Genomic DNA, 25,079 nt, shown 5'->3' with positions numbered 1-25,079 from the left:
CGACATTTGTTGAAGTGCTTCCTGTCATGAGAGGACGTTGTAATTTTTTAATCCAGCGACTGGACTGAGTGATGGGTTTAAGATGGTCAATATTTAATCTATTCCCCTCTGACTGAATACAGGTTGTAAACATTTTGGTAGAGGTCTGAAAGTGATTGCTGTGACCTTCACACTGTCATGCTTGAAGGCTCTTAGAAAGGTCAAGAAACACTAGTCAGCCATTTGATGCTCTCTGAATTGTCTTGGCCAATAGGGAGAGAGAACAGAGTGAACTGTGCCTGAGCTATGGGCCATTCTTTTATCTGTCAGGTCAGCTAGTGACTCACACTACAGAGTTTTATGTCTTGTGATTGAATGGTCTGTATACTGCTGAGAGTTGTGCAGCAGTATACAGACCAGTAGTGTCAGTGAAGTGTTTTGGACATGTCTTTTAAATAAAACAGATGAGGAGCATCTTCAAAAATTCTTCAAAAAAACAGTAGAGTAACAGTAAACAGAGAGTAAAAAGATAGTGAGGCATCTGTGGGACAAAATGCTCAGATACAAGCCAACATACCGTATACTACTCTACATTCGTTTTGGTATTCTTAAACAGTTTCCAGCTGTTAAGCATTAATATTGATGAAATAACAAAACTCCCCTACTGCCCTACATAGAGAGCCAAAGTCACACCCTTCTACTTCCAGTCCATGGGATCTATATTTCGAAAAATTATGGGAGTCAATGGAGAGATAATAATTATGTTTTGGTCCCGTTTGAATTCTGCCATGAATTTCACATATGATGTGTGTGAATTTAAAAGATAATAATTTTTCAAAAGATAGGTCCCATGGTGGCTAACGGAAGGGGCATGACTTTGGCTCTCTATTCCCTTAAAGCGATGGTTCGGAGTAGGCTAATTCACCCTTCGCTAAGCCACACCCGAAAACCGCCACAGGCCAATCGTGGCTCAGCAACGCGTCACTAGGCACGGGAGGTCTGACAAGCTTTTCGAGTTTTGCCATGTTAACCTGTGAAGTCTGAAGGCCTGTGGGTCATGAAGGGCACTTATTTGGATGTGTGGTGCCCTAACCCACGTAAAGACACAGTGAAATAACATGTTACACTATAGAAACATGATATAATTAGGAACACATATTGTTCTAACTATATAAAATGCCATATTGCATGATATTTTCCTAGGGTTAGGAACTTTATACTACTTTACTAGATTGGGGGATCAAGGATAAATAGTCAGTTATTCAGTTCTATACATAAAGACATAACATATTCAACAGATTTATTTTTAAATGGTTTTGACATGAGCCTTCAGTAGTCTCCCTACAGCACCCACAGTGAGGGAATACAAGAAGAGTCTGTGACATGTCAGGGCCCATTTCCTCATCTTGCATTCTTAGATTTTATCAGGCTCCAGCTTTACTTGGAGATGATGCAATGTCAGACCCCAAATATAAAACTAGATGTACCGCATAGCGGTGCAAAATATGACCGCCGCTCAGTCCTGTACATCCGTTCCGCGAAAATAAATAACACTTCAATTTGTCTCCATCTTTTACTCCATCCCCCACTCTTGAAACTTTTGTGTATGCTTGTTTGGCATGCCTGAGTGTGTGTGTGCGGCTGCACAGAAAGTAGCCTACTGGTGCGGAAAAGGTGAATAGATTGTAGAATAGCCAAAGAAGATGTAGCATTGTTATAAAACCTTTAAAATCTCTAAACAATCACAAGTAGGGCAGTTCATCACAGTTCATCCATTGCAACTGGATTGATGAAAGGTCACTTACACCTGTAGGCTACATTGTATTTTGGAAAAGCAAAAGGTATCAGCATAATGTTATTTATTTATTTATTTATGAACAAAAACATCTCTGTCAGTTCCATGCCGTTTTCAACAGCTATCAAAAACAAAGGTCATTTTTGGATGGATGGATTTTTTGTGAATGTTTCTTCTTCTACATAAGATTTTAGTCATCTTTAGTTCATGTGATACTTTATTGTCAATGCACAAATTAAGTAACAGTAGTCTGAAACGTTATTGTTAATGCACAAATTAAGTAGTCTGAAACAAAATGCTGTTTTACATTTAACCAGTGGTGCAAATAACTGACATTTCCAAATGGGCCTTGATAAAATGCGTCGCTAGACTGTTCATACACATTTTATCTTCCAACAAAATTACGTCTCACTGCAACGATGTGCCATCTAGTGGACAAACGACTACTTATCGCCAATACTGGAAATGCAGCCGTGATGATGATGAATATTTGGCTTTCTTTTAATCCTACTGAATTTGTAATTATGTATCGGCCGTTCTAATACCGATAGTATGTGGGTGCCTGTGTGTGTGTGCATGTGTATATGTGTGCACCGCCATCTACAGGCCAATGAGTGTACAGTCACTAAATGTACACATAACCTAATTTTTTTTAGACTCCCCCATGGATGAATTTCTACGAAACTTGGCATACCCCCAGAGAATGCCAAGTCAATCATACACATAACATTTGGGGCAGTTCTGAACATCTTAACTGAAGATAGGGGTGATTAAAGCAGAATAATATTGCATTTTCATTTTTTACCGGGGGGGTGCAAATCACAAATGAGTGATTATGGGCCAGGTTGATGTGGGCCCTTGAGACCAACATACCATAAAAGATTCTTCATCCTCAGTGCCACGGTTCAGGTAGTTATTTAGGAAAAACTGCTTTTTGTGGTTCAGGGGCCCAGCACGGGGAGGGCCCCTGGGGACGAAACGTCTAGTCTAGTGGGGCTACATACCCACCAAATTTCATGTGCACCGGTGTTTCGGTGTCCCGGGTATCGTTGACCAAAAAAATCAGGAAGTAGATGACGGAAAAAAAAAAAAAAACTTTGACAATCATTATATGACCGCTTCGCTAGCGGCGGTCATAATAAAGACTTATATCGTGACTGTATATTGATGGAAAACTAGGCTACATTTTACAAGCAGAGAACAGCATTAATGTGAACCTTTCTATCATGGGATGCAATGGGACTTGATTGTCATTTCATGCATATATTGCCTTCATCATGTTTTGGAAGATGTGGGATTTTAAGTAGTATTTTTCACAGGCTATGAGAGCACAGAAAAAAAAAATGACTCCCAGTCAAAAAAGTCTCAGGGTTTTTTGGCAAGTACACTGTGTTTAACATTGTTATCTAGGTAGAGTTTTTTTTCCACAACACAACCTGATATCTGACCAGTGATAACATTTGTGACTGCCATATTTGTAGCTAACATAGTCGGTGTGGTGTAAGTGCGCAAATACATTTGGAATGTGAAACTGCACAGGCAGTATCTTTGTCTTCAGTATATGTATTGGCGTTGTTGCCTCATTTCCAAAACAAGTGATGTAGTCAAAGGCATGTATACAGTTAGGGGCTGATAGATAGATATTGATCCCCATGGGGAAATTCAAGGGTCCAAGGGTCATACAGACATCACACACAACATGCACTTAGAGCAGAAATGGTAAACATAAGTATAAGTATAAACATATAACTAAACTCCACTGTACAATACAGACAGTACAATATAAGAAAGATAAGAAAACTAACAAAACTAAATACTAAATACACTATATAAATTAAATTAAGAAAGTCCAATGTGCTTGAGGGTGATCAAGCATAAGACGCTTGTAGTGACAGGGCCGGTACTGGTAAGGTGCTAAAGGGAGTGAGTGTCATGGTGAAGGTGCAAACAGTAGTCTAACCATAGTCCTTTAGTTATGTGTGCATGGCAAGGTGCTCAAGAGAGTGAGTGTCATGGTGAAGGTGCAAAAAGTAGTCCAACATTAGTCCAACAGTGCAACAGTCCAAGAGTAAGGTCTAGAGACCAGCATAAATAATATGGACAAATAGGAGAGTAAAGTATAATGTAGACAAGGTAGAGTAAAAAACTATTTCAGTGCAAGAACAGGTTGAGGTAATAGGGTTATAGCCATTCATTTATTCAGTATTGTAGCAGAAGCCTGACCGCAGCCATTGATCATGTGTACTAATATAGCATGAAAAACAGTGTAGCAGTAAAACAGTAGTGAAAAACATTAGGCTGTGTACATTAGTAAAACAGTAGTAAAGCAGTAGTGGGCAGTCAGTACTCAAACATGGAGAGGGTGGAGAGACAGACAGACTAAGCAGAGAAATCTCTTCTTCCCTTTAGTGAGGCATTGACCAGTTAAATGGCCCTAGGAACATATGACTTCCTCAGCCTTTCAGTTGTGCATGGCAGTGAGCGAAGTCTCCAGCTGATCAAGCTCTTTTGCTTTTTGATAGTGCTGTAGAGTGGATGACATTCGTTGTCCAAGATGTTGATCAGTTTGTTTAGGGACCTTTTGTCAGATATTGAAGTGATGCACTCCAGTTCAGCTCCCACTACAGAGCCAGCCTTCTTTACCAGCCTGTCCAGTTGCCCAGCATCCTTCTTCTTTGTGCTTCCTCCCCAGCATACCACTGCATAGAAGAGGGCGCTGGCCACAACAGACTGGTAGAACATTCCGAGGAGCTTGCTGCACACATTGAAGGACCGCAGCCTCCTCAGGAAATACAGCCTGCTCTGTCCTTTCTTGTAGAGTGCATCAGTGTTGGCTGACCAGTCCAGTTTATTGTGCAGGTGGAGACCCAGATACTTGTAGGTGCTTACCACCTCCACATTGACCCCATCAATGGAGACTGGTAGCAGAGCGGGCTTAGACCTGCGGAAATCCACCACCATCTCCTTGGTCTTTGAAGTGTTGAGTTGAAGGTGATTGAGTTTGCACCACTGCACAAAGTCCTCCACCAGGCTCCTGTATTCCTCCTCTTGCTTGTCCCTGATACACCCCACAATTGCAGTATCATCAGAAAATTTCTGCATGTGGCATGACTCGGTGTTGTAGCAGAAGTCGGATGTGTACAGGGTGAACAGGACTGGAGACAGCACAGAGGAAGCACAGCTCCGGTGCTGCTGATCACAGCGTCAGAGAGGCAGTTCTTCAGTCTGACGAACTGTGGTCGCTCGGTCAGGTAATCTGTACTCCAGGTTACCAGGTGAGCGTCCACACCCATCTGCAAGAGCTTGTCTCCCAGTCTGAGGGGTTGGATGGTGTTAAAAGCACTTGAGAAATCAAAGAACATGATTCTCACAGCACTTTTCCCCTTGTCTAGGTGAGAATGTGTCCTGTGTAAAAGATAAGTGATGGCATCGTCCACGCCCACTTTCTCCTGGTATGCAAACTGTAACGGGTCTAGTGCATGGCGTACCTGGGGTCTGAGCATACCTAAGACCATTGTTTTCATCACATGTGATGTTAGAGCGACAGGCCTGAAGTCATTAAGCACACTGGGGTGTGGTTTCTTGGGGACGGGGGTGAGACATGATGTCTTCCACAGTGTTGGAACTTGTCCGAGACGTAGACTCCAGTTGAAGATGTGCTTCAGTGGCTCCCCCAGTTCAGCAGCACAGGCCTTGATCAGCCTTGGACACAGTCTGTCAGGCCCGGCTGCCTTCCGAGGATGAAGTTTTTTTAAAAGATAAGTTACTTGATCAGCTGTAATGATGGGGGGAGGGGAGTGAAGGGTGAGGAGGAGGAGGGGTGCTTCTGAGAGGGTTGTCGTGTAGCTAGAGACTGATGGCCGTTGGCTGAAGCCATTGTTGCCGCACTACTCGTGGTCACGATGTGGGGGAGAGGTGCGATAGCCTGATCAGCAGTGATGATGGAGGGGGGGAGGGGAGGAGAGGGGGGCAGCATCTGGGGTCTGTGTGTCTGATGGCTGTTGACTGAGGTCGTTGTCACCTCATTGTTCGTGGTCGCCATGTGGGGGAGGGGTGCAATATCCAGTGATAGTGGGGGTGAGTGTTGCACTGGTAATGAGGTGGGGTGGGGGCTGGGGGATGGGCAATCGAACCTGTTGTAAAAGTGGTTCAGCTAGTTTGCCCTGTCCAGGTCTCCCTCCACAGAGCTGCTGCTCTTCTTAAGGCCAGTGATAGATTTCATACAGTCCCACACCTCCTTCAAGGATACAAGGATACAAGGATACAAGGAAGTTTATTGTCACATACATATAGTTACTGGAAGTAAGAAATGCAGTGAAATTATGTCTGGTGTCAGCCTATTTGTGCAAAGTGGGGTAAAAAAGTGCAGTAGAAGAGGGGTTTAGTAGATTAAGTGGCAAGGGCTGCATAAGAAAGGTGAGGGAGGATTGGAATTGGGGCACCAACAAGGAGCACCCAAGAGCAACAGGGGCAGGAAAAACTCCCTTACCAGGAAGAAACCTTGGGCAGATCCACTGCTCAAGGGGCTAACCCAACTGCCAGGGGTCTTGGTGTGTGTGTTGGGGGGATGACAGGGGAGATGGGATAGTGTGCTGTGTATGTGTGGAGAGGGCAGTGTGCAATATGTGTGTTGGAGAAGACAGGGATGATGTGACAGTGACAGTGTGCAGCAAGTATGTAGAGGAGGCTTACTGTAGCAAGCAGTGTGCTGTATGTATGTGAGGTGATGACAGTGATGATGTAAGTGTGTGTGTTTTTTGTGTGTGTGTTGGGGATGGGGGTGGGGTGGGGGGAGGTGGGGGGCAGAAAGGCTAGGCAATCAAGGACATGGGTAGATGGAGGAGAAATCAAAAATAATCAATAAAAAGTTCTATGGAGATGTGCAAAAGTTGGAGAAAGTCAGATATGTGTGTGTGTGTGTGTGTGTGTGTGTGACGTGTGATGAAATAAGAAAATAATAAAAGGTCTATAGCATAGGGTGAGGGATGTAAAAGTGCTAAAAGTCTTGTAGGGTGTGTGTGTGTGTGTGTGGGGGTCATGAGTGCTGAGGAGTGAATGAGTGCAAAGTCAGTATAGTGTGAGTTCAGAGTTCGGACTTCATGTTGTTATCTTGCAGCTTCTGTTCCATCTTCCTTCTGTAGTCCTCCTTAGCCTCTTTCAGCTTATTCTTGAGTTCCCCCTGTACTCGCCTCAGCTCTGCCATGTCCCCTCCTTAAACGCCATCTTTTTTCCTATTGAGAAGGGTCTTGACATTACTGGTTATCCAAGGCTTGTTATTTGGATAGCAGCGTACAGTCCTTGTGGGAACAACAATGTCCATACAGAAGTTCAGATAGTCAGTAGTGCAATGTTTGACCTCCTCTAAGTCTTCTCCATGCAGTAGCACACTCCAGTCAGTGGACTCAAAGCAGTCTCTCAAAGCCTCATCCGCTTCCGGTGTCCACTTCCTGAAGGTGCGCATGGCAACTGGAAGCCTCTGAACTTTTGGCTTGTACATTGGCTGAAGATGATTAAAGGGGCCCAAAGGGAGAGGGGGCCCTAGAAAAGTCTGGAATATATTTTATTTTAATAAAAAGAGGAACAGGTTGAGGAACATGTTGAGGAACATCAGGACTGTCTATGTAGGGGTCCAGGATCTTGTGCTACGCCTTTGCCTGTAAGCATGTGGGAAGCCATGGTCTACTGGTTAGCGCTTCGTACTTGTAACCGGAGGGTTGCCAGTTCGAACCCCGTCCAGTAGGCACGGCTGAAGTGCCCTTGAGCAAGGCACCTACCAGGGGCGTCACTAGACCTTATTCACTGGGGCACGTGCCTTAGTAAAAGTCTCCAGTGCCCCAGTAAAATTCTAGCGCTGCTCTTGCTGGAAACGGCATTCATGAGCGCATCTCCGTGCCTGCTAGTCATGACTCGAGCCTGTCACTTACCAACCAATGAAAAACAAACAAGGAAAAAAAGAAAGGGGCCATAATAGCCAATCAGGAAATAGCACCTCTGTAGCTGGGTAAGATTGAACGCAACAACCAATGAAAATCGTTCACATGATTCTTCCGAGTGTTTCGTTGTATAGTGGAAACCGCTGGAGCTCATCACATCACTTTGAGCGCAGAGTAAGTCGTCCCCTGTTTTAATGTTACAACAAATTCACAACTTGTTTGACAGAAAATATGACAAGTTGATCGATGTTAGAGAATGTTGCCCACATAATTAGCATCTGTTTTTCAATGCTTAGCGTCAAATTGTAGTAGCCTAAATTTAGCAACAGTTTACCAGCTTGTGCTCTCTCCCTGACACACACACTCACATCATGCGTAGGCTGCATGCACACATGCGTATACTGTAGAGAGAGTCCTGTAAAAGTAGCCTATACTGTTTGTGAAGCTGTCCTACTGTAAAACTAAACATAGCCTTCTGATAAACTATTCAGAGATGGACATCAGAAAATCCTTCCTGAACAGAGGCAGAAGGAGAGTAACAGTGAGGAGAGATGAGGAGGACGAGGGAGGTATGATAATTGCCCACATTAACGGTAACATTAACATTTATGTTAAAGTGCTGTGATTTGATCAATGGTTTAATGGCAAACTTAAATAAGTTTGCTGCATTTGCAAATGTAGCCTATAATAATCTACACAGACTGTGTAGATTATAGGCTACATTTGGAAATCATCACCAAAAGTCAGTATGAAGGCTTTAGTAGGCTAAGCTACAAAGAACTGCAGTATTGCCAGGATGACTATAGGACCCTTGCCTGGGAGGGAAGTATATCTCAATTTTGACTAAAAATAAGCTTTCCCTTGTGTTAGTAGGAAAGCCTATACAATTCATGCAGCGAGTATAGACCTACTTACTGTATGCCTATGTGTTTGGATGTTGCTGGATAGTGGCTCTTACAACAATTGAGGCAGAGAGTGCTGGTCCTACAGTATGACAGTGACAATAATGATTTTGAAGCTTGTAGCCTACCGGTAGGCTAGCCATTTATTTCATATTGCGCGCACATTTATTTATTTAGTTTTTTAATGTATTGGGAGTTGGGGGCCTGTGCCCCAGCAAAGCTCTAGGTGTAGAATCGCCCCTGGCACCTACATGTAATCCCTCACCTCTCCCCGAGCGCCGCTGTTGCAGGCAGCTCACTGCGCCGGGATTAGTGTGTGCTTCACCTCACTGGGTGTTCAGTGTGAGTGTGTTTCACTAATTCACGGATTGGGAAAAATGCAGAGACCAAATTTCCCTCACAGGATCAAAAGAGTATATTTACTTATACTTATGTACTTGGCAGAAACCTTGTCTGTTGCAATTTCCAGAGTAGCCACTAGATGGTACTGTGTTGTCAATCTTAAACAGCATGGAGGGAGGTAAATCTCAGGCTCTTGCAGTAGACCCAGAGAGCTGCTCTGGTGGTTTGACTGATTAACTGTCTGCTGGAGGAACTCATTTTTCAGAGTCGGCTGATTAGGTTTGTGGGGGCCCAGCATGACTGCTGTAACCTGCTTCTCTTCCCACTAACCTGCTGTGTGGAGGACCCCCAGTGTGCGAGTTATGGTTATCTAACACACGGTAAATGATGCAACGATGCGTGACCTCGCGGGTTCCTTTCCTGCATTTCTGCGGGCCTATTCAAAGACAGGAACTCACATCCATAAGGCTCTCACATGCTCCCTCTCACTCTCTCTGTTTCCCTCTTTACTTCTTGTGCCTTTGTCTTTCTCATTCTCTCTTCATCTCCCACTCTCCCTATCTGCTCTTCCATCCTTTCCTCTCGCTCTGCCTTCTCAATGCATATGGGTCCCAGTGGGTTCAGGGGTCTGGCTGACTCAAACAGATGGCAGTGTCTGAATCATCCGTGACAGGGAGAGAGGAAGAGAGGGGCCCCTCCTTCCAGAGGCCTCAGGGGTGACACTGGCACAAGTGCCCCATTGTGGTGGCGTCTGCCGGGGCTTTCCTTACCGCCGCCACCAGGCATAGAGGCGTGGGGGTACAAAGACGCCAGGGGGTGGGGGGTGTCACAAGTTTTTTGGCGTAGACTGACTTGACTTTATACCCACCCATCATACACACACACACACACACACACACACACACACACACACACACACACACACACACACACACACACACACACACACACACACACAATAGACCACTTCCTACTTGTGACAAACAAGCACACACACTCACACTCCAATTCAAGCATAAACGCACATTTAACCACACACACCCACCCTTACACACACACACAAAAACACACACTCAAAGACACACACACACACACACACACACACAAAACCCAACACACTGCACCCCACCCACAGTAGTCAAGTCACCCTGTTGCTGTTCCTGCTGATTCTTTCCCCAGGCCTTTGTGTGTAACAGTCTGCTGAACCCTCAGCAACAGATCCTCCCTGTCCCTCTGACTGTGTATCCTACAGCGACAGACAGTCACAGACACAGACACACAAACATCACTGTGGTAAAAACACCACAGCGCTCTGAGAAGAAAGGAATTTTTGACAAAAACAATCTCTATGAAGTGGGTGTGGAGACAAGGCCCTGTGAGTAAATTATACAATATTATATCATTATATTAATTAATGTTTATTAATATTCATACATATATAGAAAAACAAATGTGGTAGGCCTTGGATTGTAGTCAAATGCAACCAGACATGTTATGACATTGTTAGTGTTGTGTACATTTTGACCATCCTGACTGGAGTGTGCAGTCAATTTTAAAGAACTGTTTGGGTGGTAAATTGTACTTAATTACAGTACAGGCTTTTGTATAGGGCTATTGGTTGATTAAGCTCTCTTTGTCTTTGCCCAACCATCTGCGCGGTGATTTACATCAAGTGCAGTTGGCCTAGATTTACAGTGGAGACCATTAGTCAGTTAGAAGTTTTAGTTCGTGGTGCTCGATTCCCTGGATTTCCCACAAGTGCAAACCTTGAGGTAAATTAATTTAGCGGGCATAAATCTCCACAGTCTGATCAATACCAGTGCTGCTGCCAGGTGATCACTCAAATCCTCTTCAGCCAGCAAAAATTGCCAGCACTGCAGAGCTATAAAAAGCTGCCGTACTTCAGACTGAGGAGCGTGGTAGGAGACAATATCAGTGACAGCAAGCGGACATCTGAGAGCGGTCTCCGAACACTGCAGAGGGACCACTCCCTGCATTCTCTCTCCCCAAAACAGTCTTCTCACAGCTGACCGTTTGTGATGCTCTAGCTAGCCCGTCTTTTGTCTCAGTGGCCGACTGAGGAGCTGAGGAGAATATAACATGGGCACGGAATGTTTATAGATATGATGAGAGGCTCAATTTAGCTGTCGCTGTGTACAGTTGTTTTGTGGATTTATACGTTCAAATTTACATTTAGTAAAGTGAATGTGTATACATATTTCATAGAATACACAGAATCATATACAGTATAACATATATCATTTTTTTCATGTTTTCTCACTGGTGCTGTGTCTGAAGCATCATACATACATTTTGGTTGGTAGAATACAATATACCAAACAACTTGCCAGTGATTAGGCAAATAATCAGGGTGCATGTGATTCAGTTTAAAATGATCCAGCAATGTGGTACATCTGATAAGGTAATTATAATTTAAATCACTGTAGGTTGTCATCATTGTCACGGTACCAGCTGCAACTTCTAATATACTCAGCTTGAATTCACCCTCAATTACACTTGACCTCTTTGGGATTTTTCCACTGTGCCAACTTTTTTGTGAAGCTTAACAATTGGCCAATCAAACTACCCCCTTGGCTTCGCCGCCCAAGGTTTTGTATCCCACATTAACCGGGTAACTTCCTTCACGTGGCCGTCTGTCTGTTGAAGCGCTCTGCACTGGCTTAATCGGCATCTCTCAGATGAGGCTGCCAGTGACACTCATTTGTGCATCTGTATTTGGCTCAGCAGGTCCCCTGGGAAGGCCCTCCTTGAAACGCATCAGTGATTTCTCAGGTGTCTTTGAGAGAGGACGAACGTTGCTCACCGAAAAAAAGGGGGTCTGGAGTTGGGCCAACACAAAGCACGCCTGAAAGCACATCTCTGAGGAGCGCCATAAAGTGGGTCACTAAGGCTGGAGGTGTGGGGTGCAATTGCACTATAAGTATATCTCTGGTTTAGGTGTCCAGTTTAGAGTCGACTCAGTAGAGAGAGGCCCAGCAGATGGTCAGGGCTTGTTTTTTACCAGACTCAGCTGCTGCTGTTCTCATGCTGCTTGTATTGTTCTCATGAGTGACGAGTATGTATGTATTTATAAGGGATTAATACCAATTGAAGTTTAACACCATGTTTACAACAGTAGTGAAAACACCACTTGCTGACATCAGGCTTACACCTGAGGAACATGTAGGCTACTGTATGTCTGGGCTGTACATTTCCTGCTTGTATTCTCAGGTTTTATTCCCATTTATGCGATCATGACTATGTGAATGAGCAACACACCAGTCACAAGGAATGACTAGCCCTTTTAAAAGCAGCTGTGGTTGGAGATGTGTAATGTTCTTTATAATAGCATCATAGGTCCTCTTGTCATAGGATTTACATTTCGTTTACGTTTCATTGAAAGCAGTATGAGTGCATAGTTTAGTCATAGTATACTACATAGCCTATATTCAAAATAGTTTAATGGATCAAGCAATGGATTTGATATAGACAGCCATACCCTATGAATATTCATAACCTAATCATCCTTGACCTTAATCCTTTGTTTGCTAACATTTATAATGTACTACTGAGCCATCCTTTGCCCCATTTATTATTCAAGATAATGCCGAAATGTCATCTAAATGACATTCACTGTAGGTCGACACAAGTAAACAGCCATCCATGTAAATAAATTGTCCTGAATCTCGTAGATCCTGATAAAAATGAATGGCCATTCTGTTATCTCTTTTACTGCCTCCGTGTGAGCCTCTTCTAGTCTCTCACACATCTCTTGATCACAGAGGGTTGTTTTCCCTCTTGTGAGACCGTAAGGAATGACACCATACATTACTGGGGCAGGACAGCGAGATTAATGGATTTTATTGCTTTTGGTCAGCTACATGCAAGCAGAGCCATTTGGGGATTGTATTGTATGTGTGGAAGCAGACTGTATATATACAGTATACAGAAATACTGAATGAATTGATTGTCTAAAATGTTAATTTTGTAAACTGCTATTTACTAGATGTTGACAGTAGCACATGTTCTGCATGATAAAATTGATATTTGAGGTATTCTGAGTGCTTTGGTTTATGGCTTACTAAACAATATGAGAGAGGCCGGGGTCGTGCAGTTTAATCCATTACGTGCCATAAATGGGACTCTCAGGAAAATGCTTGCGTGTATTAGATCAATTTGCCTTTTTAATTGTGTTTAGTGCTCAGGTCTGTGTATCCTGTGATTGATCTGTTGGGCCTATTAGATACGTTTTATTAAAGCACAGTAGATCATCTTTAATGAGACAAATGGATGTGTGGCAGAATTGATAGCAAATCCAGCAGGCATTTTGGGAATAATGAATGAATGTTTATTCAGGAAAAAAAAAAAATGCTCGATAAATATAAATAGATTTCCAAGACTTGTATTTTCAGGAAATGGGGAGGGATAGTGCCTGGTCTCTCTTGGCACCAACATAACAAAAGCAAAAGCCAAGACAGCATTGAAATACTGCAGAGATCCTCATAGTGTTAGACATCGCTCAGTCAGATCCCGTGTGAAAATCCTGAGGCAGACAAACAGTGCTGTTTGCTCTGCTCTGTGAACCACTGCTGAGACCTAGACATTGACACTTTCAGGACGTGGCCAGTTAAAGGGGATGCTGTGTGAGATAGTACCTTCACTTTCAATCAGAAAATACCTGTCAGGTTAAAGGTGTGTGAAATACTAGGCAGCATGAATGATGATAATGAAATGCCTAACATTCATCTATGTGTAATGACTAACTTGTAGTGTCAAGCCTGGTCTAATGTTTACTTTTTCTGTTAATGTTTAAACATTACATCACCCATTCTGGGTATCTAATTAGATCCTCTTAGTGATCATTAAAGTAATGATGAAAGATTAAATGGTCAGTTGACTTGTTGATGTTAGCTTTGTGTTGCTGCTTTGTTATTTGTTGTAATAGTCATATACTTCAAATCCATTTTATATCAGCCGACACCAGACCCTTAGCTAACAACCGTAGATAGTCAGGCCTGTTGAGGACTATGGGAGGTGGCTCTCCCTAAAATGGCAACAACACGCTTGCATCACCCACCCTGCTCTGCTGCAGCTGGTTCTTTCGGCTAGCCTTTGTGAGCCACCATTAACATCGTAGCTCTCGTCTCCTCACCTTTTAAAAAGCGCCCCATTAGATCGAGAGGCTGTCTGCCGGCTGGGTGGGTGGCACAGAGAGGGCTGTGCCCAGCTGGCGGAGGGCTCCATCTCTGTCTGTTCCCCCTCATTACTGCGGGACCTTAATTAGCGCCTCCTCTCCCCCGTATCCCCAGCTATGAAAAGAGCAGAGACGTGCGCTTCGCTTTCCACTGCAGCTGGGCCTCTATAAAGCTCTTCTGCAGGCTCCATTAAAAAAAAAAATGCACTCTGCCTTAGCCACTGGTGTCTGACTGTGACAGCTAGTTATCATGCCCTGCCCTTTACCAGATGTTGCCAAGCTGCTAGCATCCCCACTTTTAAAAGGAAAAGAAATGAATGTGCCTTTTTCGGCTAATAGAGCAAATGTATTGCTCGATTAATTTTAGCTTTATTTAACTGCTAGCCACTTTGCTTTCATGTTGACTTGAGGATTGAAATTCATCATTCTTTTAAATGGCAGGCCTGCTAACATGCTAATTTGATAACCAATGGGACCATGAATCCAGTAATGGGTGGCTGAGCAAATGAGACAATGTGTTCTTCCTTTTGGATGAGGACGGCTGGAGTTACAGGCCATTAGCATCTCAATTCTGACATACTGATGTTAGCTGAACTGTTGCAGAACATATATAAACATACTATGCACACTTCACAGCTGTGCAGATTTATAACTCCCAAGCCTGTGGTGGTCTTTTTTAACATCCACACATTTTTCTTGAATGGTTCCCAAATGGTTTTAACTGTAAACTCTTGCACACGACACTCTGCTTGAGGATTGCACTACAGTGAATTGTCGGTTTTCTGGAGAGACGAAATTGGCAGACAACATTTTTGAACAGTTTGCCAACCATTGTTATCACTTTAAAGGTTAAACGACAGCGTCCAAATAGTGGTGATCAACAAGCAATGAGGTCGGTGGTGTAATACTGGAAGCATGTGTGCAATCTAAACAACACAGTTCTTAACTTATCTTAGATGCTCACTCCACAACACACATCTGTGTTTATGAAGTACAAATGCACACCTGTTTGCTATAGCTTACCTACATAAGCATACTACTACTCAAGCTTAAGGCACTCAAATGTGTTTGCGCAATGTGGGCGAAATCCGTTCTGTCTATCACTTTGCTGCACACCCACCATTTTCCCACAGCTCCACTGTCTTTGGTATGGACATGCATAACTGTCTCTCTCTCTTTCACACACACACACTCACACACACACACACATCACACACACACACACACACACACACACACACACACACACACACACACACACACACACACACACACACGCATAGGCGCAGGTAGACAAACCTACTGGAATAGGACAGGTTTGCATCCACACACAAATCTTAATCACCATTTAGTACTCCTGACACCAATTCTCAGAGTGTCCTTTTTTATCTAGATGTCTCATTCGGCTAATGGCCCAGGTATCCTCTGCCTTGAAGGGGGTTGGGGCTAATATTTCAAACTGAACAGGAACTGAGCCAACAGGTCCATTTACGAGCAGAGAATGAGAGAGTGAGTAAAAGAGAGAGGGAATAAGGGAGAGAGAGATAGAGAGAAAGGGAGGGAAAGGAGGGAGGGGGGGGCTTAAACTGCAGGCAGACTGCGGCAGCAGGGAGTGACGTGTGTGTGTGTGTGTGAGAGAGAGAGAGAGAGAAAGAGAGAGGATGAGAGAGAAGCAGAGCGAGAGATGAGAGGACTGACATGGAAACCCCCCCTAGGACTGGCTGTAGCCACTGTAGCATAGCCTAGCCTAGCACTGAACCGGATAGACCTCTCTCAGTGCCTGTGGATATGGAAGTGGGCAGATGGAGTGCAGAGACGCGCTAATGAATGAACTTCAAGTGGCCGGCACATTAGGCTCACTCAAACCGGCGGCAATCTGGCGTTCTGGGATCTGGCGAAAGCGTTTAACACATCAGACATCAGGAGTGATGTGGACGTGGGATGTGTTGCTGCCGTTGCTGCTGCTGTTGTTGCCGTCCGCTATCGGAGGTCAATCTCACTGAGTCAGCGCCAGTGTTGCCCAGAGGATGGATGGATGAGTCAGAGCTGCACTTGTTAAGGACTTGCATGTGAGATCTGTGACTGTCCCACCTGGATTCACACACACATACACAGAGAGAGAGAGAGCGAGGGCTGCTGTGTGCTACTATTTCTTAAGGGTATGTGAGTACAGAATTTACTTTTTCTAAGTAATACTGCCTTCCTTTCTATTTCATAACAGTTCAACTTCCTGAATGACATTGATAATATTTAAAAAGAAAATTGTCAGTCATGGCATCCTGTTTTAATGGTATATGAATACATCTGTGGGGTTATTCTAAATTTACCTCTGACACATTTGAATGGCGTTTATATGGAATTTCAAAAATTTGCCATTGAAAAAAACCTCAGCCCATTGACAGGCCAGTACCATTGTTACCCTTTGTGAGAGCTTCCTGTTTCCTCCCAATGTGTTCTGCGCACCAATGAAACAGCTAAGCCATGGATGCAACTGTAATCCAGGAAAAAACATCCAACTCAGTTTGAGGGGAGCCACTGACCATCTAACCTCATATTTGGTTCCCGCTTTCTCTCGTGACAGCAGCTTTAGACAGAGCAGGTAAGAAATCCAAACTGTCCTATTCTATAACTTACCAGGATAATGTTATGTGTGAGAGAGAGTATAATTGCAGTGTTCAATGGTATTTTTTTGTGAATCTACAGTTTATATGGAAATAGCGTGGCACTGTGGTTACGCTGAGTCGGAAAAGTAAACTAAAATCACAGAGGTGGTGGAGACGCCCAGTATGGCTGGATAATTGAGAGTTTAGTGTTTAAGTACAACACTTACTTTCTACTAAAAGGCATTGTGGAGCTCTGTCTCACCCTTGCTCAGCCACTGATCACACACACACACACACACACACACACACACACACACACACACACACACACTCACTCAACAGGTTGCACTGCTATGTAAAGGCTGGCTGTTTTAGATTATAGACAACCTTCAAAGAACAGTCAAGGCAGTTAACTGTTAATAGTGACATACTGATCTTAATTCTGACAATGAAAGTGTTGCTGTCTCAGATCACGAATCAATGTAAGACACCATTATTTAGATTTTAGATGGATAAGTCACTAACTCTTTCAGACATACTGTACTGTAGAAAGATGTGCGAGTTGATCCTTTCATTTTGCTCAAAATAGTTGACAGTTGTATTATAGAACAGTTTGCTCATTTTAAGGTTTTAGAGCAACATACTTTGAAGAATCCCTCTCGTGTGAATATTCTTGGCTTGAGGTACATTATCTAAGTCTAAGGACACATGTTTACTCTAAAAGAACTTAGTTATTTTTAAGTGTTGTAATCATGATGGGAATGTTTACAAAAATAGGCTTTACACAAGCTGACAACAGTGTATTGCTCAAGAACCCAATGGAATATACAGACCAATCATTAAACACATAATCATAGGGCCCCATTTTAAATGTTATGAAACCTGTGAAACTGCTTGTATCATGTGAATACATCTCCATGAAGCTTATCCTTAGGCTTAAAAAGGAATGACACATCCTGACTGTGACTGTCCTATGGGAAGGTGGTCAGGGTCTAGAAATGAAAGTATGCCTATAGCCTCTGTTACTTTCTCCATTCTCGTGGAAAAACCAAGTGGTTTGAAACAATGCGGTGAGTCACGATAGAGTCACCAGCAGGTGTCAGACTGATGTCACATGAGCTGTTGGGAAGAGGAAGGTCACATCAGACGAGGGCAGGAAGAGCTAAATTCACCCACTCTATGAGAGGTGGCCCTGGATGGCCCACACAGCGCGGCCATTGTTTTGGGTCTGATGGTGAATCAGTAGGGTCCGATAGCACTATGTAGACAATGTTTTGGTTTGTCGTGTCAGTGTTTATTTAGCTGGTACATGGAATTGTGTTGATACGTGGGATTACTGGAAGTTTGCTGTTACGGTCAAAATGACTAATGTGTAATTGAGATACACATTATTGAGATGATGGATAGGCCTACATCTAACACATCACATACAGTATGAATTGTGCCAAAGAATTTTTACACAGATTGAAGTGTGTGTGTGTGTGTGTGTGTGTGTGTGTGTGTGTGTGTGTGTGTGTGTGTGTGTGTGTTTCCGTGTGTCTGTGTCTTTGTGTGTGTTTGTATGTTTTTCATTGTGCATGTAGTGTATGTACCGGTATGTTTCATGTTTTCATATGACCATTATCAAACACTATGAGAAAGAAACACCTACCCTCCAGCAGATGGCGCTCCAGAGCTTACCAACCATCTCAAGGCCCAAGCACATGGAAATACCTTGTTACTTCATTTCTCAGATTTTTTAGATATTCTGTGTACCTGGTTGAGATTCAGATTTGATGTAGTTATTCCATTCATTTGGAATTCAGCCAATATGGATATGGCAAATATTGTGATATTCGCCACTTGCAGTAAACAAAATAGGCTACAGTCAAATACATGAACATCTTGCTACAGTGTAGGCCTACATTGGCCCAGGAATTACAAGATGTGACAATTTTGGATGGAGGTCATTATGACCTTACAAAATGAATATGATATTATTATTATGATAATTTCTTCTGTGATTTTGCTAGTGCTGAGTTGAACATGCGTAGTTATAGAATCGTTTAGCTGTTCTGGTGTTAGCATCTACAACTCCTGATAGCTGCTGAATGCTTTGTGAATACATATTTTAGAAGTAACAACATTTAATGTACCTTTAATTTGTCATATGGGATGATCTTATGTTTTTCCAGAGAGGACAGACTGACTCTCTCTCTCTCTTTACCAATAGAAATGAGTATCTGGCGCAGCTGCCAAAATTGAGTGTTTCTTTGTGTTGTCCTTATCATGATAATATACTGATAATATGCAGTTTGTTAGCTTAGCTCTCTCTCTTTGCTTGGGATGGAGTAGTGCTGCTGCTGAAAGTGAAGACTGACTGACTGGAGCTGAGTTGGGCTGTTTGCTGTGAATTTAGCCTATTTGTTTCACATTAGGTGCCATGTTTGACTTGTTAGAAACTTGTGGATGTGGCTGGACCACACCACTTTCCCTCAGTTATCCCCTTCATTCTTTCACGCAAGCTCACATCACAGACCTCTTGGAGGTGCAAACAGTATCAGGGTGTTGGTTGATTTGACCATCAGTTCACTTCGAAACAGGCACCTTACTTTGGATAGACAATAGCAATATATCATAGTAGTGATTAACGTCAAAAAATCTATACTGGAGTAACTTGGCACCTCCGATATGTTAAAGGCACACTATGCAGGGTTTTTAGCTTAATATGCAAGTTTTTTCGCTTAATTTACCTTCCTTTAACCGCTTCAGAGTCATTGGAATGGTTATATGACTTGGTTGAATGGTGGCCGTCTCGCTTCCCCCTAGCGCCTGTGAATGGAAAAAACCACCCTTGCAACTGTGGGCCGACGGCCTCAGTGTCAGGAAGTATAACGAGTGTAACAAATTGCTTTACTGCATTCAAATACACATACACGCCAGGCACCGGCTAGAAAAAGGTATGGAGTTTCTCAGACATTCGTCATGACAAAGCCAGCGAAAAAGAAGCAAAAACTGAGAAAACAGTAAGGAAATTGCCAATACTGCATAGTTTACCTTTAAGTGTTCTAAAGACATCAAATAGCTTGTTATTACCAAAATGATAGCCAAGGAGCCAGAAGTGAACACACATGGCTATAAAAATGGTGCTCCCATTATACAAATAAACATGATAAGCCAGCTCCTTTCTATGTGATCTCAATGGCGATGCAGCATTTGTTTGCACCTCCGACAGCATGGCGTACCTAGTTACCACCCAATAACGTCCACAAATGCCCACAAATGCCCACAAATGTCCATATGTTTGTGTGAAAGAATTGTTTGTGAGGCTGCATTGCCTGGTAGTGCCACATTTTCCCAACCATAGGTACAGTATGCTACTCAGCAAGACCATGGACAATTAAGCTATACACATGCTGAGCTGCATAAATGTCTTGGGGGAAAAAAAGTCTTGGTGAACTTTGGCTCAATGTTGTAACAAGAAGATAGCCCTGGCAGCAAATGTAATTCGCTGCCTCTAGGGGCGCGTCTAGATTTCTAGGCTAACAAGAAGATGCTTATTTTTTACTTCTGTTTCCTGCAACTACTGTAGGCCTATTGTTGCTGGATAAGTTATGAAAATGGGGGAGATAATATGGTAGTAATGATCCATCTCCATCTATCAAGCACTAAAGAGCCTGTCGGTGAAGCAAAGATGAACTACTATATTTGGACACAAAGGCGGTTACCTTGACATACATTTCCCTTGATTCCAAACAAGGGTAAAAAAAAAGAATATCTGACTTGTTGCCTCTGCCTGTCTCAAAGCATTGATATTCGGCTGACCCACATTTGTGCCCACGCGCTCTACTCCTACATGTCTCTGTGTGAAGTGAATTCACAGCTCTGTAAATCCCCCCTGTGCACCCACTCCTCAATGATGCCAGTTGAATAAATATGTCAGTTAGGTAACACTGGTGTGGTATCACAGGGAGGGCACATGAGTAGGCTACACGCTGCAGTTTGATTTTCCTTCGGCCCTTTTGTGAGACACAGCTCAGCTATGTGTTGTGGAAGTAGATACATCTAAGTCACTGAAACACCAACAATCAAACCTGTAGGCAAACAGCAATTAGACAGGAGAGGAGTCTCAGTCTGTTATATTTTATACATCACCTAGACAGAAATAGTCAAGACAATTGCAGTGTGTATTGTTTCAATACAATACAATTATTCCTTGTCCAGCATATGGAAACAGTACAATCTAGTGGACAAAACTGGTATCACAACATGAACTCATGATGCAGTTGAATAGAGCAGAGGGTCTCAACGTGGGGTCCACGACCCATGGCCAGAAGCCTTAGAAATAATTTGCTTTAAATTATAAAGTTGTGATTATCATTTTAAAAAATCATATCTACAGATGACAACCCGTTTCACCTATAAAACAAACAAATTATGTCTATTTGCCCCCACCCACTTCAACATGTAAAGCAGCACTAAACAAGATTTGCTCTTAGGGTCCCCCTACAATTGAGAAGCGCAATAATAAACAAACTAAATATGTGTCTTTTGCAAGAAGGTATGAACATAACTCTGATATAATATAGAGTGACAGTGACAAGTAGTCTGTAGAAACAGATCTCTGAATTCCTATAGCATAACAGCTCTTTTCTGTTTCGATTTTGTACCCAAACACAAAACTGACTAGCTAGCTGACGAGCATGGAGAAATGTTTGAGTCAGTCCACGTCGTCAAGTGATGCAAAATTCCAAGTTTAAAAAAAAAACACCAAGTTATACACCTGCCAGAAAAAACAGGATAGTGAACCTGGCCACAACTTCAGAGGATACAAATGGCATATTCTTATGAGGGGCCCCCGTTGTCAGAAATGTTCTCCCCCACAAGAGGTCCTTGGAACCAAAACGTTTAGAGACCTGGAATAGAGTACAGTAGTGTAGGTGGTCAGCTCAGTCTTGCGACCCTACGACAATAATTTTACTTTAGGATAATCTCACTTTGGTTGATCCATTCCTGATCATTAGCTGGATGACTAATTGTCCAGAGATTTTTCCCCACAGTACTTAAAGGAAAGCTCTGGGCATTTTTCACAAAGATCTCTGTTTCTCAAAATCACCTTCGAGAGCAGCCAGGCAGCTACAGTGCTACTGTAGCACTGTAGCTGCAGCAACTCGAGCTAGGTGGCCTTTTTTTTCGTTTTTTTTCCCCGTACTGACAGTAGGCCTACTCGGGGACCTTGAGAAACAGAGATCTATATAAAAACTCTCTCATTGGTTGTATAGCCAGCTAAATACTAATATACAACTCTTATGTTCCTTCTTTTATAAATCAAATTAAATTCATTAAATAAACCGTAATGGATAATTCCAGTTAAAGAACATCAGGTCAGACTTAAAAACACAAAACAACCATATTTGTAGCTGCAGTCAGACCCAAATCAATGCCAATATGGCAGATCTTACACTGAAAAATTAGGTACTTCACAATTGCACCCTGATTGCTAGAAAGGCCGAGAAGCTCCTTATAGAACCGCTTATCTTACACCATCCAGCCAAAATCCTCCTGGGTTGCCACTGCTTGGATTTCTCTTCATCAGTGTCAACAGCTGTTGATGATTTTCTATCGAGGACAATTGCTGTGTCACAGGGATTAGGCCGCCACACCAGTGCAAAATGGCTGCTGAAGTGGGAGTATGTGTGTTCCATTCAGATTATAATTGTGTGACTGCCCCACTAGATAAGGGGGCATTTGTAGCCTTGGACATGGAGAGAAGGGAAGTCGTTAGAAAGATTAATTTATGTTCTCTTGAGTTTTTTTTACTCTTACAGTATGGATAATGTGCATTGTGGAAACCATCTAGAGGCCATGTTTATGGTATGCTTACCAATGTGTATAAGAAGTGAAAGCGCGTTCTCAAATATTTGGATTAATATCAGCACACAAACTTATATTTATGTGTTGTGCAGCTGTGTGTACAATGGCTTTCAGATGTATAACAGAATGCTCTTCCTGCAATATGTAAATAACTACAGCTGTCATTGGGGCCTGCTGGACATGAAAGCAAAAAAAGAAACATCAGCAAAATCAAGACTGCTGTTAATGTACTGAAGTTAAGGAATCTTTTCAGTGGACCAGTGCAGCCTCCATGTTTGATGTCGAACAACACTTTCTGTATGTTTGGGTGGAGCAACAGAACCATTATAGTGCAGCTGCAGCTAATGGTTTAGTCATGGTAGCATCAAATGCAGCACACTCTCTGGCCTCTTTGCTTTCATCTGATGTTGACATCGTGTGTTGTGGGTTTTTCAGCATGTGACAGGGAAGGGTGGTGCGCTGGCGAGTGGTAAAGGGGTCTATGTGTGCTTGTTCCCTTATTCTCTTAAACCTTGTGATGCTCTGTGTGTTCTCACATGGCTTCCTCATTGAGGATCCTTGGTTCCTCATTAACTGTACCCGAGCCGAGCCATTGCTTGAACAGCCCCACCCATACACGCACACTCAAGACACAACCCCTGGAGGTAATGTGATGACTTACTGAGTTTACGACTGTAATATTGCATTATAGAATACCTCCAACTGCCACTGGTAGAGAGGAAACGTATATACACACACACACTTAGCACAAATACTTAGCACACAGCACAAACTCTGATGCACATGCACTGCCCTGCAGATAGTCACTACTCTGTTGCTGCTGGGAAGGACAGCACCAGACTGCCGGTGAGGATGAGTGTATGTGTATTTTGTGTCTGTTTTGTGCTCTTGTCAGTCTAATTTTGTCTATGAAATCTTTTCTACATAAATACAGAAATGACTACCTTTCATATCTGTGGTATGGCTGAAATGTGAGTGGTGTATATTCCAGTGTAAGATATTGTGTAAGTTCCGCTATCTCTGTTTTCTTTTGTAGTGGATACGTTTCTGTAACAAATGTACTTTAACTGGTTTCTTCCTGGCCCAAGGATAGTGTTTCCATTCATCTTTTGACCTTTCCACATGCCCTGCTATTTGAGTGTTGCTGCAGCATATTTGACTTCTATGTAAACAAACTATATACATTGCACTAGTGTCTAGACAGTCGATAAAGATTCAAAATGTACTTGATGATTAGTAATCATGGTACTATGTGTCTGTAATTTGTTTTAGTTGTCTGTGTGCTCAAATGTCAGCGTATAGTGTGATACATTTTCTGTCATGGTGAATCTTCTTTTTTTGCGTCAGCGATTTCAGTGACTCAGAGTTAGACAGAGTGGGAGAATGGCCTTGCATGTTTACAGCTCCTAGAAGGCCAATTGCATTACATGGGAATTTGGAGGACTGCTCAAAATAAGTTAGGCTCCTCATTCATCACGACTCAATTTATCTTATGTTCTGGGCTCAATTTTTGCACAGGATGCAATGAATACCCCATTGTGCATGGCAAGTTAGTGCGTTATATTGTGCGGTTTTGGAATTTGCATTCAAAATTCTCATATGGTAAACAGTTGACAGTTGCCAGTTGTCATGGGGTCTGAAAAGTAAACAGGTTCTCAAAATTGCACTGCATTACTGTTTTTTTTTGTCCAGTAAATGTGAATTTGATTGCTGCAGCTCTATTTAGAGTACAAAAAGCGAGAGTGATTTTTGATTGTTTCTTAATTCCCTCTGTAAACATTTGTGTGCTCCATAGTGTTGTCCCTGGGTGCCATCTTGTTTTCCCAGGGCAGCTAAGAGTGCAGGACAGTAAATCAAAGGCATGTGATTGTGAGACAGGATGTTGTGTGGTCAACCGTCGCCATGGAGCATTCTGGCACATTAGCCAGATAGGACTAAAGCGGTCATGTGTAGACTTCTGTGTGATCTCTCTCAAAGTGTCGCAGTAAAATATGTCCCTCTGCGTACTTTCACTAATTTCCCCACCACATTTTACTTTGATGTGTAAAGGACAAGGTCAATCATGTATAAAAGTAAGTCTCTTGTGTGTCTCTTATTGTCCTTTTTTGGGTTTCTCTCAGGCCATTTTAGTATTCCAGGTACATAGCAGTCACATGGCAAACATTGCATTAAGCCTTCTTTTCTTTCCCCTAACAATGTAGAATACAAATAAACTTCTCCAGAAAGTGGAACTATTGTTTTCTTCCCCCTTCGTTGTTTTTCACTGCCTGTGGCTTGTTTAGAGGTTGCGCTGCCAGGCAGCAGATGTCCTGGTTCAGCTTATGGTTCAGCATGCGTGGGGTCTCCCAGCAAAACCCAGCAACACTGGCAGCAAACTGGCCTGCGTCGTCCATTGGGCCGCACTTTGGAAACACTGACAATGCCCTAATCAATGTCCAGATCGAGCGTAGAGCCTTCGTTTGTTTTCTGATGACTGGC

General features: G+C 42.9%; 1 protein-coding gene across 5 annotated transcripts in view; it reads left to right on the top strand.

The window, feature by feature from the left end:
* The first annotated feature begins 10,243 nt into the window (after nt 1-10,243).
* nav1a (neuron navigator 1a) overlaps nt 10,244-25,079 on the top strand; it is a 106,198-nt gene continuing 91,362 nt past the window's right edge. For 3 of the 5 annotated variants that reach the window (XM_048242008.1, XM_048242006.1, XM_048242003.1), the window contains exons 1-2: nt 15,802-16,304; nt 16,620-16,744. The gene's annotated coding sequence lies outside the window, so the exon portion shown is untranslated. Of the gene's footprint in view, nt 10,327-11,696; nt 11,869-15,801; nt 16,305-16,619; nt 16,745-23,353; nt 23,448-25,079 lie in introns of those variants that run through there. The other 2 variants (XM_048242004.1, XM_048242005.1) reach the window with 2 other exon arrangements.

This window comes from Alosa alosa, chromosome 4 (genome assembly GCF_017589495.1).
Source record: "Alosa alosa isolate M-15738 ecotype Scorff River chromosome 4, AALO_Geno_1.1, whole genome shotgun sequence".
In the NCBI taxonomy this organism is placed as follows: Eukaryota; Metazoa; Chordata; class Actinopteri; order Clupeiformes; family Clupeidae; genus Alosa; species Alosa alosa.
The sequence above is the reverse complement of the archived record's forward strand: the minus strand, read 5'-3'. Positions and strand labels throughout refer to the sequence as shown.